Below are 20,282 nucleotides of genomic sequence, written 5' to 3'. Positions count from 1 at the left end.
CCTGTCATTACATCATGCTTAGGGCAGCTTTAAATTCAGCAAGAACTGGTAGTGCCAGTGAATTGTAGACTACACACTTTCAGCAACAAATTTCAATTCTAATCACTTTCTCACCTTATTACTAGTGTGTTCAATCCCTCAAACTCATTTTAGTATTAGGCTATATAAAATATCTGCAGAGCCAGATGTGGTGGCACACACTTGTAATCCCAGTACTTGGGAAGCTGAGACAGGAGGATCCAGGTTGATAGCCGCCTCAACTACTTAGTGAGGCCCTCTGCAACTTATGGAGACCCTGTTTCAAAATAAAGAAAAAAAAAAAAAAAAGAGGGACTAGGAATGTAGCTTGGCAGTAGAATGCCCCTGGGTTTAATCCCCAGTACCACAAAAATAAAATATCTGCAGAAACATAACTAGAAAACATAACTAGACAGTATCTAGAAAATAGACACTGTCCGCTTCAGGGACAAACACAAGTTACTATTTATTACCCATATTTTTTATAGTCTAATATGTACTCATTCTAGAAAGGTCTTGGTTTTCTAAAGCAGGAGATTTCAAACATTTTAGGCAGAGAAACTCTTCCAAACAAGAGAAAATTCAAATGCCTAAAATGAATAAAAGGAATAGGATTACCTACAAGCAAAAGATATTTCACTGTCTGCCAGATCCCCAAGACTGTACAGAGCCTTACAAGTATACTGAAAAATGAGCACTTTATGCACAAATCCCTAACAAAGAGGTCAAGACAGTAAAAACAAACATTCTGGAGTCATGCCCAATGCTCCATCGGTTAGCTACAGAACTGGGATACTTGCAGCCTCAAATGGCTTCTGTCTAGATGTAGAAATAATGTATGTAATAGGGGGTACACATTCGAGAATGATTTAATTACAGAAGACCTGAGCTGGCTACCTAGAACGGTTACAGGCACACACGCTCTACAAGACTTTAAAGCTTATGAAAGGTGACCAAACATGTCTGCCAGAAATCAAGCACCACTTAATTTAATAAATCTTAATCCCTACCAAAATTTTACATTAAAAGAGCTGAACATTTTGCAAATACTGTATTTCACTAAAAGACAGTCTATAAAATCCAAAATTAGCAAAGCTACAAAATTCAGAAATTGCCTAACCTACATCCCAGGTTAGTATAAAGTTTAGAGTAAACCAGCATGTCATGGTAGCCTACTCCTGTAATCCCAGAATTTGGAAGATAAAATAGGAAAGTCACAGGTTCAAAGCCAGCCTCAGCAACTTAGTGTGGCTCTCAGCAATTTAGCAAGACCTTTTTTCCAAATAAAAAATAGAATAGGGCTGGAGGTATAACTTAGAGGTAGAATGTCCCTGCGTTCAACCCCCAATACCAAAACAAAAATGTTTAGAATAAACCAAGTGTGGTGGAACACACTTGTAATCCACAGTACTTGGAAGGCAGAGACAGGAGAACAGGAAGTCTGAAGCCAGACTCAGCAACTTATTAGTGTGACCCTGTTTCAAAACAGAAAACAAAACAGGGCTCGGGGTGCAGCATGGAGGTATAATGCCACTGGGGTTAATCCCCAGTACAAAAAAAAAAAAGTAATAAAATAATAACAATAAAGTTTAGAATACATAAATTAGTCTTTTATTCTCAATTCCATGTGGCAACTTTTGTTTCCTTTAGGAATGGCAGCCAGGCATGGTGGCACAGACTTGTAATTCTAGTACTTGAGAGGCTGAAACAGCAAGATCGCAGGTTTACAGCCAGCCTCAGGTATTTAGTGAGACTCTCCACAATTTAGTGAGACCCTGTTTCAAAATATAATAAAAAAAAAATAGGGCTGGAGGGATAGCTCAGAGGTAGACTGTTCTTGGGTTCAATCTCCAGTATCGCCAGGCGTGGTGGCGCACGCTTGTAATCCCCACGCTTGGGAGGCTGAGACAGGAGGATCGCACAGGTTCGAAGCCAGCCTCAGCTACTTAGTGAGGCTCTCAGCAACTTAGTGAGACCCTGTTTCCAAATAAAATATAAAATGGGTCTTGGAGTATAGCCCAGAGGTAGAAAGCCTCTGGGTTCCACCCCCAGTACCACCAAAAAAAAAAAAAAAATCTCCAGTATTACAAAACTAAAGTCAGGCATGGTATATACAACCATAATCACAGTACTTGGGAGACTAATATAGGAGGATTACAGGTTTGAGGCCAGCCTTAGCAACTTAGCAAGACTCTAAGCAATCTACTGAGACCATACTTCAAAACAAAAATTGAGCTGAAGGTATAGCTTAGAGGTAAAATGCCCCGGGATTCAACACCCAGCACCAAAAAAAAGTTTTAAATGGAGAAATGTATTCAGATATGGAAAAATGATCGGCATGTATTACAAAGCAAGTTAAAAACAGAACATACAGAACATAGAGGGGAGGTGGCAAAAGTCATTAAGACTACCCAAAAGTTGGGGGGAATGAATATTTATTACTTGTGAAATATTGGTAATAACTTTTAGCTAAACTTCCCTTTAAAAGGACAACAGAAAAAAACGTTAAAAGTTAGTCTGAAAGCTGGATGTGGTGGCACATACCTGTAATTCTAGTCCTTGGGAGACTGAGACTGGGGGATTACAAATTTGTGACCACCCTTCCTCAGCAATTTAGCCAGGCTCTCAGCACTGAACAAGACCATTTCCAAATTAGAAATAAAAACAGTCCTATGCTACCATTCGCAACTTGCATTGTTAATTTAGTAAAAGAAATAGGATGTAAATATGAAACCCCTCTTTTATTTGTGCAAAATTTTTCTTAGAAACTATATAATATTTATTATAAAATTGAGGAACAGGGCTGGAGGTGTAGCTCAGTGGCAGAGCATGTACTTAGCATGTGCAAGTGCCTGGATTCAATCTCCAGGACCAAAGGAGGAAAAAGATAAAATACAGGTATCAGATTAGGAATTTGCATGAAAAAAACTAAGTTAAATAAAACTCCATTCAGAAAAAATAAAGACCTTTTCTCCTTCCCAGAATGCCTTTTTGTGAAAAAGGCATTTGCATTTATTTGACTTTGTGATAGGTATTGTAAAGATATTGCTTGTTAAGTTATAATGTTAAACACTACTTCTATTTTAAGATTTACTTCCTTCTCACACATTGACAAAATTAAGGCAAAACTCCTTAATATCCAACAGTTTAAAATGACTAAAGCTAAAAATCAGACATTATTATTAGACATTATCCTAAGTGCACACTTGTAATCCCAGTACTTGGGAAGCTGAGACAGAGGACTGCAGGTTCAAAGACAGCTTCAGCAGTTTAGTGAGGCTCTCAGCAACCTAGTGAGACCCTGCTTCCAAATAATAAAATCTGTAGCTTGGAGGTATAATGCCTGAGTTAAATCCCCAGTCCCCCCCCCCCACAAAAAAAATTATAAACTGGCATGGTGGCACACACTTGTAATCCCACTACTTAGAGGAGATAGGAGGACTAAAGGTTCAAGGTCAGCCTCAACAACTTAATGAGACTGCTTCAAAAAAAAAGTGCTGATCAGAGGTAGAATGTCCCTGGGTTCCATACCCAGCACAACAAAAAAAGAAGAAGTCGGGGCGTGGTGGCACATGCTTGTAACCTCAGTACTTGGGCAACAAGACAGGAAGATTGTAGGTTGAAGGACAGCCAGAGCTAGCAGTGAGACTAGTCAACCTAGAGAAACCCTGTTTCCAAATAAGAAAATCAGGCCAGGGGTATAAGCTCAGAGGTGCCCCTGGGTTCCATCTCCAGTAACACCGGAAGAACATACAGATGGACGGAAGGAAGAATAGATCATATATACACCAACGTTAAGACAAACTTTTTATTATATACTTCAGGGAACTTGAATTATCCCTGTAGTTAGTAAAAAGAAGTAAAAAGACAAGCAGACATGCTTAACCACCCAAAGATTAAAACAATAAGGTACCCATGAACCCTAAGAAAACTAATGAAAGAGTCAAACCAACCAGGTGATTAATTAGTACTTAGAAATAGTGATCCAAACTAGGCGTGGTGGCACATGCTTGTAATCTCAGTATTTGGGAGGTTGATCCCTAGTATTGCCAAAAAAAAAAAAAATAGAGCCATAAATTGTAAGCCTTTTACGACAGGATCACTTTTCTTTATCTTTTTTTTTTTTTTTTTTTTTTTTTTGCGGTACTGGAGATGGAACCCAGGAGCTTTCTGCCTCTGAGCTACACCCCCAGCCCTATTTTTTACCTTTATTTTGAAACACGGTCTCACTGAGTTGCAAAAGGCCTAAGTAGCTGAGGCTACCCAAGAACCACAATCCTCATGTCTCAGCCTCCCAAAATGCTGAGAATGCAAGTGTGCGCCCACGCCCATCTTATGGCTCCATTTTAAATACAGAATACTAAGCTATGAACACTGTAGTTTTGAATTAGAATGTAAGTATTATAAACTTTGGCAAAAGCCAGGTGTGGTGGCACACACTTGTAATCCCCGCTCTTAGGTTCGAAGCCAGCCTTAGCTACTTAGTGAGGCTCTCAGCAACTTATTGAGTCCCTGTTTCCTTAGAAAAATAGGTCTGGGAGTATAGCCCGGAGGTAGAAGGGTTCCATCCCCAGTACCACCCAAAACAAAAACAAAAAAAGAAAAACAAAAATAAACTTTGGCAAGTATGATTCTTATAACAAATATTTGATCTTTACCCTTTCTTGTCACATAGCTCCATGTGTATACTAAAGAGATGACTGCTGTTTGGGGTTTCCTGGTAAGCCTTGGGACAGGGAGTGGTGGCCAAGGAAACCAACCTCGCCATTCAAAACTTTGAAGTATAAAAAACTAAGCCGGGCGAGGTAGGAAACTAAGCTAAGAGGATTCTAGGTTCAAAAGCAGCCTCAGCTACTTAGTAAAGCCCTCTGCAACTTAGTGAGACCTTTTTTTCCAAATAAAACAGGTCTGGGGGTGTAGCTCAGAGGTAGAATGCCCCTAGGTTCCATCTCCAGTACTGCAGAAGGAAAAAAAAAATACACCACCACCTTTAAACCTTCCGTCCCAAGCCCAAGTCCTGATCTCCAGAGGGAGGGCAACTGAAGGTAGAGCTGATAAACAAAGGCCAATGGTTTAATCAATTATGCTTACATAATGAGGCCTCCATAAAAACTCAAAAGGAGGACAAGGTGAGTATCCCACAACTTGAGGAGCTAAATCAAGACGGTGGCAAAAGCTGGCCATGGTGGCGCACGCTTGTAATCCCAGAATTCAGGAGGCTGAGACCAGAGGATTGCAGTTCGCAGACAGCCTCAGCTACTTAGTGAGGCTCTCTGCAACTCAGTGAGACCCGGTTTCAAAATAAAAGAATAAAAAAATAGGACAGGGGGTGTAGCTCGGAGGTAGAATTCCCCTGGGTTCCATCCCTAGTCCCGCAAAAAAAAAAAAAAAAAAAGAGGGTGACAGGTTCAAGACCAGCCTAGACTATCTCAAATTTTTTAAAAGGATGGGGGAGGGATGTAGCTCAGAGTAGAGCACTTGCCTAGCAGTCTGAGACCCTGGGTTGTCACTAACACCACCACCACCACCACCACCACCACCACCACCACCACCACCACCACCACCACCACTACTACTAGTACTACACACACAGAGAAGGACAGGGTTCAGAAAGCTTCCAGATTGCTGGATATGTGGAAGTGCTTAGGAGAGGACACAGCAACTCCTTCCCACATACCTTGTATGTGCCCCTTCCCAGATATCTTGTCTATTTATCTCTTCCATCTCTAAGTACTACCTGTATCCTTTGTAACATCATTTCAAATAAGTGGGCAAGCCAGGGGTGTGGTGGCACACGCTGTAATCCCAGCATTCAAAAGGCTGAGACCTGAGGACAGCAGTTCAGACAGCCTCAGCTACTTAGTGAGGCCCTCTGCAACTCAGTGAGACCCGATTTCAAAATAAAGAATAAAAAATAGGGTAGGGAGTGTAGCTCGAAGGTCGAATGCCCCTGGGTTCCATCCCCAGACCCACAAAAAATAAAATATAAAAATAAACGGGCAAATGTAAGTAAAGTATTTCTCTGAGTTCTGTGAACAATCCTTGCAAATTATCAAACCAGAAAAAGGAATTCTCTGAGTACCAATTTGCAGTTTACCAGGAGTGTAGGGCATGGCGGGCAGTCTAACTAGACTGACAGTTTATTAACCTGTAGGACCTAACCCCAGGGTGATAATGTCAGAATTGACATCCAGTTGGTGTTCACTGGAAAGTTGCTTGGAAAACAGAAAAACTTCCACACATCTGAGGTTAAGTGATTTTAAGACTAAAGTAGAACAATGAGGTTTGTTGATTATGGTACTCAAGGGTACCATAATCTCCCTTCGAGATATATACAATACCCCTAGCTCTTTTTCATTTTTGAAACAGGGTTTGGCTAAGTCAACACACAATGGCCTAGAACCTGTGATCCTCCTCCTCCTGTCTCAGCCTCCCAAGTACTGGAATTACATGTATGCGCACAGCAAGAAGTTTTTCCTACCATACAAAGCAAGATACACAAAACTATATAAATTCTTAGCTGGGCGTGGTGGCGCATACTTGTAATCCCAGTACTTGGATGAGATAGGAGGATCACAGGTTCCCGGGCAACCTCAGCAATTTAGTGAAGCCCTCTGAAACTTAGTGAGACCCTCTTTCAATATAAATAAAAACTAGGGCTAAGGTGTGGCTTGGAGATAAAATGCCCATGGGTTCAATCCGCAGTACCACAAAAAAATTAAATTAAAAAATAAACTATTAAAAATCATTTGGTAAGAGCCAAGCATGGGCCAGGCATGCTGGCACATGCTTATAATCCCAACATTCAGGAAGCTAAGACCAAAGGATTGTGGTTCACAGACAGCCTCAGCTACCTATTGAGGCCCTTTGCAACTCAGTAGAGACCCTGTTTCAAAATATAGAATGAAAAATAGGGCTAGGGGTTAACTCAGAGACAGAATGCCCCTGAGTTCCATCTCCAGTATGGCAAAAAAGAAAAAAGAAAAAAAAAACCAGGCATGGTGGCACACGCTTATAATCCCAGTACTTGAGAAGCTGAGACAGGAGGATCCCAAGTTTGGGGCAAGCCTCAACAACTTAGTGAGGACATTCTGCAACTTAGATAAACCCTGTTTCAAAATAAAGAATAAAAATAGGACTGGGAGTGTAGCTCAGAGGTAGAATGATCCTGGGTTCCATCTCCAGTGCCTCAAAGGGGGGAAAAAAAATCATTTGATAAGGAAGTAGTAAAAGTACTGATCCAGGCAATATGGAGGTAGCTGGTGTCTTCTGTCAAAGCAACCTTGGAGATATGTGTGGGGTAAAAGTCACACTGAAGGTTGAAGGGCATATTTCCTGGGGCTAACACTTGAAAAGTATGACTGTAAAGAAAAGTGAGTAAGTAGAGACAACAAAGCCCAGAGCTTTGGCTTCATTATTTCATTAAGTGGGAGAGACCAGAATACAATAAATATTAGTAAGAGCCAGTTAACAGGGAGAAACTGAACTTACTCAAGAGTTCTTGGGAAGGTGGGGACGGGGATTCCTGAACACAGAGGGACTATGTTAAAAGAGGTAAAAGAACAGAAGAGACAGATTGTGTCTAGCTTCGGCTAAGAAAGCTCTGGTTAAGAAAGTTTCTACAAGAGTTTTCCATTTTCCCTATAAAGGAAGCATAGTCATATCTTTTTTTTTTGGGGGGGGTGGAGATAAGAAGATAACATGGGTTTCAGAGGATCTCTTCTAAAAATTAAGCCATGACAAAGAGTTTTTTTGTTTCATGAATTAGTTGTGTTATATCAACAGAACACTGAGAACAGAATCAAATACGTATATGTAAATGGGTCCCCATATCCTAACCTTTCCTAAGCCAAAGGAGAAATAATTTGCCATTGACCTAATATGTTCACCAAACTTTAGTATTAGTATTTCAAAACCTAGAATGGAGCCAGGCGTGGTGACACACACTTATAATCCCCGCACTTGGGAAGTGGAGACAGGAAGATTGCGCTGGTTCGAAGCCAGCCTTGCTGGCTTAAGAGACCCTGCTTCCAAATAAAATATATAATAGGTCTGGGAATGTAACCCGGAGATAGAAGGGTTTTCAGGAACCCCAGTACCACCAAAATACATACATACATACATACATACATACATACATACATACATACATACCTAGAATGTGTGGTAGTACACAACTATAATCCCAATACTTGGGAGGGTGAAACCAAAGGACTGCAGGTTTCTGGCCAAACTCAGCAACTTAGTGAAACCCTTAACAACTCAATGAGACCTTGTTTCAAATTAAACAATAAAATAGGGCTGGGAGTATACCTCCTAAGTAGAATGACCCTGGGTACAATCCTCAGTCAGTCACACACACACACACACTTAGTAGTAATCTATAAAAAGTTAGGGATATTAAGTTAAACATAAAAGCATACTGCTTGGGAGACAGAAGGAAACATGGTAAAAGGTCACATAAAGTCTAACATTTTATGATTGGTGGCCTTCTAGTAAAATGGGGGAAAAAGTAATCAAATTTATAGGGAAGGAATGACACTTTTTAAAATATCACTGGAAGCTGGGCATGGTGGCACATGCCTATAATCCTAGTACTTGGGACCGGAGAATTGCAGGTTCGAAGCTAGCTAGCCTCAGCAATTTAGCAAGGCTCTCAAAAACTTAACAAGACTTTGATTCCGAATAAAAAATAAGGCCAGGCGTGATGGTGCACGCTTGTAATCCCCGCGCTTGGGAGGCTGAGACAGGAGGATCCCACAGGTTCGAAGCCAGAATCAGCTACTTAGTGAGGCTTTCAGCAACTTAGTGAAACCCTGTTTCCAAATAAAATATAAAAAAGGTCTGGGAGTATAGCCTGGAGGTAGAAAGCCCCTGGGTTCCGCCTCCAGTACTACCAATAAATAAAATTAAATTAAAAAATAAAAAATAAAACAGGGCTGGAGGTGCAGCTTGAAAGTAGAATACCCCTTGGCTCAATTCTCGGCATACTAAAAGAAAACTTAAAATATTAAATAAGTTTAAAAGAAAAAATTTACTGTTTATCATGTTTTAATCTAAAAAAGCTTTAGCACATATTGAACCATCGAAATCTCCTGTTAAGTCATGTAACTGAATGCCCCTGTTCATATTTATGATCACATTGGTTCCAAGCGATACTATAGTATTCTAATTATAAAAGGCTAAAGAAAAAGGCTAAAGTAGGCTTATAGGTAAATTTGTGTGTAGCAAAGTCCAAATGACATTATTTTTCACTGAAGCACTACTGGCCCAAAAACAACATTATATGATGTCCACATGAAACAACACAATTTAGGTATGCTTAAATCTAAAAAAAAAAAAAAAAAAAAAAAAAAAACTTGCATGCTAACTCCATCATAACCTTAGACAGTTCCCTGTCTCATGACTTAAAAATTTAGCAGACAGTATCCAGAACTTTAGTTAATCAGTAATATGACTTCCAATGGTTTTGGAGTTTTGTTTGTATATTTAATTTGCAAGCTTTGAACAGTCAGCAATATCTCAGATATCTCAGAGAGCCGATGGCATTGGCTCTTGCCTGATTAACTTTGTTCACTGTTTTTTTTTTGTTTGGTTGGGTTTTGTATTGGGAATTGGACTCAAGGGCATTCTACATCTGAGATACACCCTCTATTTTATCAAGGTCTCACTAGGCTGATGAGTCTCATTACTTGCTGAGGCTGTCCTCTACCTTGTGATCCTTCTGTCTCAGCCTCCCAAGCACTGGACAGGTGTGCGCCACCACCCGGCCATTCACTGGCTTTGCATATATGGTTTTCCTATGTCACCAGTCTTTCTCAGTCTCCTGATTCCTGCTCTTCTCCCCACACTCCTGAATTTGGGAGGAATCCAAGATCTGTTTTTCTTACCTCCATTGGTGACCTTGCTAATTCTATTAGTTTTGAATTCCAACAATATGCCAAGAACTTAGAATTGTTTTATCTCCAGCCCAGAGATCCCTCCAGATCAGTCCCAAACCTTAGACCTTTATATAACTGCCTCCTAAATATACCTCTCAGGAGAATGGCCAAACTATTATCAACCAAAAAAAAAATTTTTTTTGCAGTACTGGAGATGGAACCCAAGTGCATTCCACCTCTGAGCTACAACCTAGCCCTATTTTTTACTCTTTATTTTGAAAGAGGGTCTCACTAAGTTTCGGAGGGCCTAATCAGCTAAAGTTGGCCTCAAACCCAGATCCTCCTATCTCAGCTTCCCAAGTACTGGGATTATAAACACGTGCCACCACACCTGGCTTCATCTATCAAAAATTCTCTACTACACCCCCCACCCTTTTTGGTGGTACTGGGGTGGAACCCAGGGGCTTTTCTACCTCCAGGCTATACTCCCAGATCTATTTTATACTTTATTTGGAAACAGGATCTCACTAAATTGCTGAGAGTCTCACTAAGTAGCTAAGGCTGGCTTCAAACCTGTGCGATCCTATGGTCTTAGCCTCCCAAGCGCTGGGATTACAAGCGTGCGCCACCAAGCCTGCCCCCCCACACCTTTTTATGGGGCATCTGGGGGTGGAACCCAGGGTCATTTGACCTCCTAACTTCACGGCTTGCCCTATTTTTTATTTACTTATTTGGTGGGTCTGGTGATAGAACCCAGGAGCATTCAACCTCCGAGCTACACCCCCTGCCCTGGTTTTTTATTCTTTATCTTGAAACAGGGTCTCACTACGTTGAGGAGGGCCTAAGTAGGCGATCCTGAGGTCTTAGCCTCCCAAATGCTGGGATTACAAATGTGCGCCACCACACCCTGCTCTGGCCTTCCCCTTTTTAACTGATAGCAATTGCCTTCCAGTTACTCAAGTTAAAGACCTTAAAATGACCCTTGGCTCTTCTCTATCACATTACCTATCTGAAAAAAACAGGAAAGCTTATTGTCTCTTCTTTAGCCTATCCTTTGGATATCTACCATTCCTCCTTTTCCCAACTTCCCAGCCATCTCCACTTTCCCCCCCATAAAACCTTCTCACGAACTTTACAATTTACTTATTATTTTTCATTTTTGTTGTTACAGGTCCCCCCACCCTAACCTGAAATGTGGTATACTTTCAGAATTTTCATGAATGGCAGTGAGGTGATTCACACCTGTTATCCCAGTACTAGTGAGGCTGACAGGAACTTCACAGGGTTCAGTCAGCAGCCCAGTGGTAACTTAGCAAGATTCTGCTTCAAAATAAAAAATAAATAAAACTGGGGTATTTGCAGGGCATTGTGGCGAACACATGTAATCTGGTACTTATGAGGCTGAGCCAGGAGGATCACAGGTTCACAGCCAGAGGCTCAGTTACTTAGTGAGGCCCTCTGAAACTTAAGGAGACCCTGTTTCAAAATAAAGAAAAATTAGCTGGGCGTGGTGGCGCACACTTGTAATCCCCGCGTTTGGGAGGCAGAAACAGGAGGATGGCGCAGGTTCGAAGCCAGCCTTGCTGGCTTAAGAGACCCTGTTTCCAAATAAAAATATAAAATAGGTCTGGGAATGTAGCCCAGAGGTAGAAGGGTTCCATCCCCAGTACAAGAAAGAAAGAAAGAAAGAAAGAAAGAAAGAAAGAAAGAAAGAAAGAAGAGAGAGAGAATAGAGCTAGGGGTGTAACTTGGAGGTAAAATGCCCCAGTTACTTACTTACTTACTTACTTACATACATACATACAGCAAGGAGCTGGGGTTAACTCAGTAATAGAGCACTGCCAGATTTAATCCCCAGTACTACAGAATATGAACAAGATGGATACATAGTTACTAATATACAACCAGTTTAGGGCTGAGGATGTAGCTCAATAGTAGAGTGTTGAGCTAGCTCCACACCTACAAAATAAAGGGGTGAAAGAAAAAAGCCAGAGTATATAATCTCATTTATGTTGCCATGCAAGGTGGCACATGCTTGTAATCCCGGCACTCAGGAGGCTGAGACAGGACTGCGGTTCACGGACAGCCTCAGCTACTTAGTGAGGCTCTTTGCAACTCTGTGAGACCCTGTTTCCAAATAAAGAATGAAAAACAGAACTGGGGGATGTAGCGCGAAGGTAAAATGCTCCTGAGTTTCATCCTCAATACCACAAAAAAAATTTTTTTAATCCATTTATGTTAAGATAATACACATTTGCACATACCTATCTTTAGGTATCAAATGCATGTATGTGCCATGTAACAGGACAGAAAAAAAACTGAATGTGTATCCAAATTGCAGAATGTGGTTTAAAGGTCCAAAAGGTTGAATATAAAAGGCGACAGAAAGATCAAGCCAGACTTGGTGATGCAAGCCTGTAATTCCGGTACTTGAGAGGCTGCGCGCAGGTTCAAAGCTAGCCTCAGCAACTTAAGTGAGGCTCTCAACAACCTGGTGAGACCTTGTTTCAAAATAAAACATAAAGAGCTGGGCGTGACGGAGCCCAGCATTTGGGAGGCTGAGACAGGAGGATCGTGGTTCTTGGACAGCTGCAGCTACTTAGTGAGGTCCTCTGCAACTCAGTGAGACCCTGTTTCAAAATAAAGAATAAAAAAATAGGGCTGGTGGTGTAGCTTGGAAGAATGCCCCTGGGTTCCATCCCCAGTACTGCAAATAAATAAAGAAATAAAGAAATAATAAAGAAAGAAAGAAAGAAAGAAAGAAAGAAAGGACAAAGAGAGGGCTGGAGGTGTAGCTCAAGATAGAATGTCCCTGAGTTCAATCCCTAGTACCACACACACACACACACACACACACACACACACACAGAAAAAAAAAAAAATACATGGTAAATTCAGCTGGTAACTTTATCAGAGACAAACTAACGCCCCTGAATCTCACGAACATACTATTACTATTGAGTGAAAGAAGCCAAATAGAGATGGAAATGAAAGAGTAGATACTGAGCGGGGTGTGGTGGCACGAATCTGTAATCCTAGTACTTGGGAGGCCGAGACAGGAGAAATCACAGGTTTGAGGATAGCCTGAGTAGTGAGACTCTCAGTGCAACCTAAGGGCACACTTGTTTCAAAACAAAATAAAAAGGGCCTTGGGGTATATCTCTGAGGTAGAATGCCCTGAGTTTGATCCACAGTATCACATGCACATTAAAAAAAAGTAGATACTGTACTGTTTTGCTCGTATAAAATTCAAAGCAAGTCAAATCAACATATAGTGTTAAAAAAAAGTGGTTGTTTCCTGGGGAGCAAGAGTAGTTAAATAAGTAGTTAACTACTATTGCCCCTCAGATAGATAAATAAGAAAAGAGGCATTTGTTTTGGTTATGCTCTACCTCTTAATCTGGAATGCTTGTTATAATACTGTGTTGCCTTTGTGAAAATTCATCAAGGTTTATACACATAATTTAACCATTTCAGTGGTAGAACACTCATGGGTTCAATCTCCAGTACTTTAAAAAAAAATAAAAATAAAAAAGTGACATTTAGAAAACAGTGTCATTCTGACTGCTCTAGGCAGTGTCCTTGAATCTCCCTGAAGAGCATCAGGTGTCATCATCAGCTAACACCTCACAGCATCTCTTTGCCCCTGCTCAAGATTCACAACCTGTCTCTCACCACTTCACCTTTGGTCGGCCACAGTAAGTACCTGTATTCTCTACCTATAAATACTCTCAGCTGAGGACTTCACTTATACTTCCTTTAGAAAAGACAATGGAAGCCAGGCAAGTGGTGCAGGCCTATAAGCCCAGTACTTGGGAGGCTAAGACAGTATGATCACAAGTTCAAGCCTAGCCTTGGCAACTAAGCGAGACCATTTCAAAATAAAAAACTTTTTATGAAAGAGGCTGAAGGTGTTTGCTCAGAGGTGAACACCCCTGGATTCAATTCCCCATAAGACTGAAAGAGGGAGGGAGGCAGGCAGACACACGCAGGCTGAGAAGACACACGCAGGCTGAGAAGACACACACACACACACACACACACACACACACACACACACACACACACCAAAGTAAACATCTTTTCATTAGCAAGCCTACTGGCTGAATCACCACCTTTACTTCTCCCTTTAGAATAGAAGTAACCCTTCAGTACTGTCCTCTCACCTTCTCAACCTTCACATGTCTCTCCTGCACCAATCCCCCCCCCCCAGTACTAAAGATGAAACACAGGGGCATTCTACCTCTGAGCTACACTCCTATCCCCCATTTTATATTCATTATTTTGAAACAGGGTCTAAGTTTCAAAGGGCCTAAGTAGTAGCTAAGGCCATTCTCGAACAGATTCCTCCTATATCAGCCTCCCAAATGCTGGAATTACAAGTGTGCGCCACCACGCCCAACTTCCCTCTTTCTTTACCACAGACACGCACTACCATGCCCCTTCTGGCTTCTGTGACACTGCTTGCCTCAGATTTTCCTTCTCAATTACTTCATATATCTCATACACATCTCAAATCTAACATAACAGAACTTTGTGGCACTGGGGGATCAAACCCAGGGGTATTCTACCTCTGAGCTACACCTCCCACGGCCCTATTTTACTTTTATTTGGAAATGGAGACTCTCTAGGTTGATTAAAGTCCTCCAACTTGTGATCCTCCTGTTTCAGCTTCCCCAACAAGTACCAGGATTACAGGCGTGCACCACCATGCCCAGCTTCAAAAACAGAAAATAGAAGTTTATTTTTAATGCTATCCTGTCCTTCAGTCTTTCCCATCTTTGTAAGTAGTACCATGAGCAACTGCTGTTCCAGCCAGAAACCAAGTTCCTTCCTTCCCTTTTCTCTCTCTTATGTAATCCATCAGCAAGTCCTATTAAATCTGTATCCAAAATATATCTCAAATCCATACTTCATTTTCACTCCCACATTTTTTTTGGTGGTACTGGGAATTAAATCCAGAGGCATTCTACCAAAAAACCACACCCTTAGACTGATTTTATTTTGTATTTGGAAACAGTCTCAATAGGTTGCTGAGAGCCTCACTAAATTGCTGAGGCTGTCCTCAAACCCGTGATCCTCCTCTCTCAGCCTCCCAAGTACTAGGATTACAAGTGTGCGCCACTACATCCGACTTCACTTCCACCACTTTAATCCAAATCCTACTCAACTATTAGTAAAGAAACAGCCTCGCTGATCCTGGTGGCACACACTTGTAATCCCAGTACTTGAGAGGCTGAGAAGGAAGATCGCAGGTTCCCAATCAGCCTCAGCTATTTAGTGAGGCCCTCCACAGCTTAGTAATACCCTGTTTCAAAATTTAAAAATTCCCCAATTTTTGCCCTTCTATAGCAGATATTCTAGTAACTATAGCCATGGAAACCAAACCATTTAAAATACATTAGAAATACTGCTTAACACTACTCTTAGCCAGGTGTGGTAGAACATAGGCCTGTAATCCCAGTACTTAGAAGGCTGAGACAGGAGGATGGCAGGTTCAAGGCAAACTCAGCAACATAGTGAGGCCTTCAGCAATTTTGATACCCTTTTATTTCAAAATGAAAAATAAAACTGAGCTGGGGTAGAGAGGTAGACACACCCTGGATTCAATCATAATACCACAAAAAAGAAGAGAGGGAAAAAAGACTGTCCTTAAGAAAAAAAATTTTAATTTATTGTAAAGAAAATTTCATCCCCTTCTTGCAGGGATTTTTTTGGGGGGAGGGGGGAGGTAGAGTTCTTCTTCTTTTTTTTTTTTTTTTTTTTTTTGGTGGTGGTACTGGGGTTGAACCCAGAGGCTTTCTACCTCCGGGCTATACTGCCAGACTATTTTATACTTTATTTGGAAATAGGGTCTCACTAAGTTGCTGAGAGCCTCACTAAGTAGCTGAGGCTGGCTTTGAACCTGCGCGATCCTCCTGTCTCAGCCTCCCAAGCACGGGGATTATAAGTGTGCACCACCACGCCCAGCTGGAGGTAGAGTTCTGAGTTTAATTTTGCTGAAAGTTGGATCCGAACAGAGCATGGTGGTACATGCCTGTAAGTACCAGAGAATCACAGTACTTGGGAGGTTGACCAGAGAATCACAGATTCAAGGACAGCATTAGCCAGGAGTGGCAGCCCATGCCTGGAATCCCAATTCTTGAGAGGCTGAGAAAGGAGGATCACAGGTTAAAGGACAGCTTCAGCAAGTAGCAAGACTCTCAGCAACCTAAAGACCCTGTTTCAGACATGATCAAACACGGTCTATCAGATCTGTTCAGGGCGGTGTGACTATAGTAGAGCCCCTGTTTCATCACAGCCAGCCTCAACTATTTAGTGAGGCCCTTTACAATTTAGTGAGACCCCATTTCAAAATAAAGAATAAAAAATAGGGCTAGGGGTGTAGCTCAGAGTTAGATGGTTCTAGCTCAGAGGTAGATGGTTCTGGGTTCAATCCACAGTACTGCAAACAAAACAAAACAAAACAAACAACTAAGCCAGGCATGGTGGCCCACCCTTGTAATCCCAGTACTTGTGAATCTAACAGGAAGATCACAGCTTCAAGGCCAACCTCAGTAACTTAGTGAGGCCCTCTGCAATTTAGTGATACCCTGTTTCAAAATTAAAAACAAAAGCCAAGTCCCAGCATTCAGGATGCTGAGACTGGAGGATCACAGTTTGCAGACAGCCTCAGCTACTTAGTGAGGCCCTCTGCAACTCAGTGAGACCCGTTTCAAAATAAAGAATAAAAAATAGGGCAGGGGGTGTAGCTCTGAGGTTGAATGCTCCTGGGTTCCCTCCCCAGACCTGCAAAAAAAAAGAGGGAGGGGGACTGGGGTATAGCTCAGAGGTAGAATGTCTGTGAGTTCAATACCAAGCACCAAAGAAAAATAAAGTTAAATAATTAAATTTTTAAAAAAAAGGCTGGGTGACCAGGCATGGTGGCACACCCTTGTAATCCCGGGGAGGTTGAAACAGAAGGATCTCAGATTAGATGACAGCTTCTCAGCTACTCAGACCCTCTGCAACTTAGTGAAACCCCTTTTCAAAATAGAGACTAAACCCTTTTTCAAAATAGAGACCAGGCATGGTGGTACAGGCTTGTAATCCCAGCATTCAGGAGGCGGAGACCAGAGGATTGTGGTTTGCACTAAAAGCCTCAGCTACTTAGTAAGACCCTTCACAACTCAGTGAAACCCTGTTTCAAAACACACAAAAAAAAGACTAAAAAATAGGACTAGAGTGTAGCTCAGAGGTGCAATACCCCTGGGTTCCATTTCCAGTACACACACACAAAAAAAAAAAAAAGAAAAAGAAAAAGAAAAAGAAAAAGAAAAATAGGGCTGGGGTGTAGCTCCAAGGTTGAATGTCCCTGGGTTCCATCCCCAGTACCACAAAATAAAAAAAATAATAAATAAGGGGGGGAACTGAGGGTTGTAGATGAAAGGTACAGTGACCCTGAGATCATTCCCCAGTAACACACACACAGCCTCATAGCCTCAGCAACTTAGTGAGGCTCTCTTGCAACTTAGTGACACACTATTTCAAAACTTAAAAAATAGAGCTGGGGAGGATACCTCAAAGGTAGAATGCCTCTTGGGTTCAATTCCCAGTAGGAGGAGGGAGGAAGGAGGAAGGCCTATATAAAATAAATCTAGAATCTTAATTTTACAAGATGTATGTAGAAACTCAATAATTTATAATGAAAAATCTATACTAGATCACTTTAGAAAAGACTAAGGGGCAAGCAGTGCTGGGATTGAACCCAGGAGCATTCTACTTTTGAGCTACATCCCCAGCGCTTTTGTATTTTATTGCAAGCAGGAGCCACCACCACTCCCGGCTCTAATGGGTCTCTTTAAGCAAAGAACCTCCAAGCTTTAAAAATTGTAAAAATCACTGGGTGTTGTGGTGCAGGTTTGTAATCCCAGTACTTCTGAGGCTGAGACAGAAGGATTGCAGGTTCTTAGCCAGCCTCAGCTACTTAGTGAGGCCCTCCGCAACTTAATGAGACCCTATTCCAAAATAAAGAAAATATAGCCAAGCATGGTGGTGCACACTTATAATCCCAGCATTTGGGAGGCTGAGACAGAAGGATCACAGTTCATGGCCAGCCTCAGCTACTTAGTGAGACCCTCTGCAACTCAGTGAGACCCTGTGTCAAAATAAAGAATAAGAAATAGAACTGGTGGTGTAGCTCGAAGGTAGAATTCCCCTGGGTTCCATCCCCAGTACTGAAAAAAAAAAAAATTTAAAAATATGACTGGGGGTGTAGTTCAGAGGTAGAATGCCCCTGGGTTCAATCTCCACTACCGCAAAAAGTATATATATAAAAATCACCTGCCGGGTGTGGTGGCGCACGCTTGTAATCCCTGCTCTTGGGAGGCAGAGACAGGAGGATCTCCGAGGTTTGAAGCCAGACTCACTGACTTAGACACTGTTTCCAAATAAAAAATATAAAATAGGTCTGGGAGTGTAGCCAGGGTTCCATACCCAGTAACACACAAACACACACACACACACACACACACACACACACACACACACAATCACCGGGCATGGTGGTGCATGCTTGTGCTGAGATAGGATTACAGGTTCCAGGACAACCTAAGCGAGTAGTGAAGTGCTCATTACCTAGCAAGACCTTGTTTAGAAATAAAAATAAAATAGAGCTGGGGGGATAGCTGGGAGGTAGAATGCCCCTGGGTTCAATCCCCAGTGCAATAACAACAAAAAAAGCATAATCAACTCCTTTAAAATACAATACAAACACTCAAAACTTTGCCAAGTTCTATACTTACTGTTATTCTCACTATGAAAGATCAGATGGTTCTTTGGGGGTTTTTTGGTTTTGTGGTAAGGGGATGAAACCCAGGGGCATTCTGCCTTTCAAGCTACACCCCAACCATGTTTTATTTTATATTTATTGCAATACTGGGGATGGAACCCAGGGGCATTCTACCTCCAAGCTACACCCCTAGCCCTATTTTTTATTCTTTATTTTGAAACAGAATCTCACTAAGTTGCAGAGGGGCTCACTAAGCAGCTAAAGCTGGCTGGGAATCTCCAATCCTCTGGTCACAGCCTCTCAAGTACTAGAATTACAAGTGTGTGCCGTCTGCCCAGCTCTTTTTTTTGAAATAGGGTCTCACTAAGTTGCAGAGAGCCTAACTTGCTGAGGCTAGCCACAAACCTCTGATCCTCCAGTCTTGGCCTCCCAAAGTACTGGGATTACAAGAGCAGGCCGTCAAGCCTAAAACATCAGTTTTCAAAACAGCTTCTCACTAAAAATAAAATACTGTGCTCCATACTACTGACACTAGGTGTTTCACCTGTAACCTCTAGAATTTTAACATAATATTTTATTACAAATAGAATACTGTTCTATAGCATTTTTGTAAGAACTTTCTGAGCTTTAAGGGATATGACAGATGTAAATTGAATTTTTTTTTTTTTTTTTTTTTTTTTTGCGGGTTTGGGGATGAAACCCAGGGGCATTTGACCTTTGAGCTACACCCCCTGCCCTATTTTTTTATTTTTTTATTTTTTTTGGTGGTGGTGGTACTGGGGGTGGAACCCAGAGGCTTTCTACCTCCGGGCTATACTCCCAGACCTTTTTTATATTTTATTTGGAAACAGGGTCTCACTAAGTTGCTGGAAGCCTCACTGAGTAGCTGAGGCTGGCTTCGAACCCGTGCGATCCTCCTGTTTCAACCTCCCAAGCGCCACACCCAGCTGTATTCTTTATTTTTGAAACAGGGTCTCACTAAGTTGCAGAGGGCCTCACTAAGTAGCTGAGGCTGTCCGCGACCCGCGATCCTCCGGTCTCAGCCTCCCGAATGCTGGGATTACAAGCGTGCGCCACCACGCCCGGCATGAAATTTGTTTCTATACTGTAGTTCAGTTTAAGGTATTATTATGTATTACTGAACTATGCTGGAAAGATGCTAAAGGGGTCATCTAAACCAATTTTATAATGTATCTAAAAAAAGTTTTGTATAAAGCAAACATTAGGGAAAATCTTTTGGATAAAACTTTTACTAGCCTTTCCATATTACATTAGTCTGTATCTTTATTTCATTGCCAAGAATGAAATATAACAATTTGTGTAATCCACTTTGAGTCTCAAATTCTACTAGTCATGAAGCCCTCTTAACAGCTAACCAAAATCCTCTCCAGTTATTGTGAGCCAGTATCTCCCTGATAAAGTTACCAGACTATTACATTTGTCACATTACACTTTGTTCTTCAGCACCTTCCACAAGAAATGGTGACACTACAGATACCTAACACTCAAAGGGACTTGCCGTTCCACTTTTCCAAGCTAAAGTCCTTGAAAGTGAACGGATCCATCAGTCTGAAATTGCTAAAAAGAAGCCTCAATTTGAGCCGGCGTGAGGG

The sequence above is a fragment of the Muscardinus avellanarius genome, assembly GCF_963383645.1.
Source record: "Muscardinus avellanarius genome assembly, chromosome: 10".
NCBI classification, from domain to species: domain Eukaryota; kingdom Metazoa; phylum Chordata; class Mammalia; order Rodentia; family Gliridae; genus Muscardinus; species Muscardinus avellanarius.
This window is presented reverse-complemented; position numbering follows the sequence as displayed.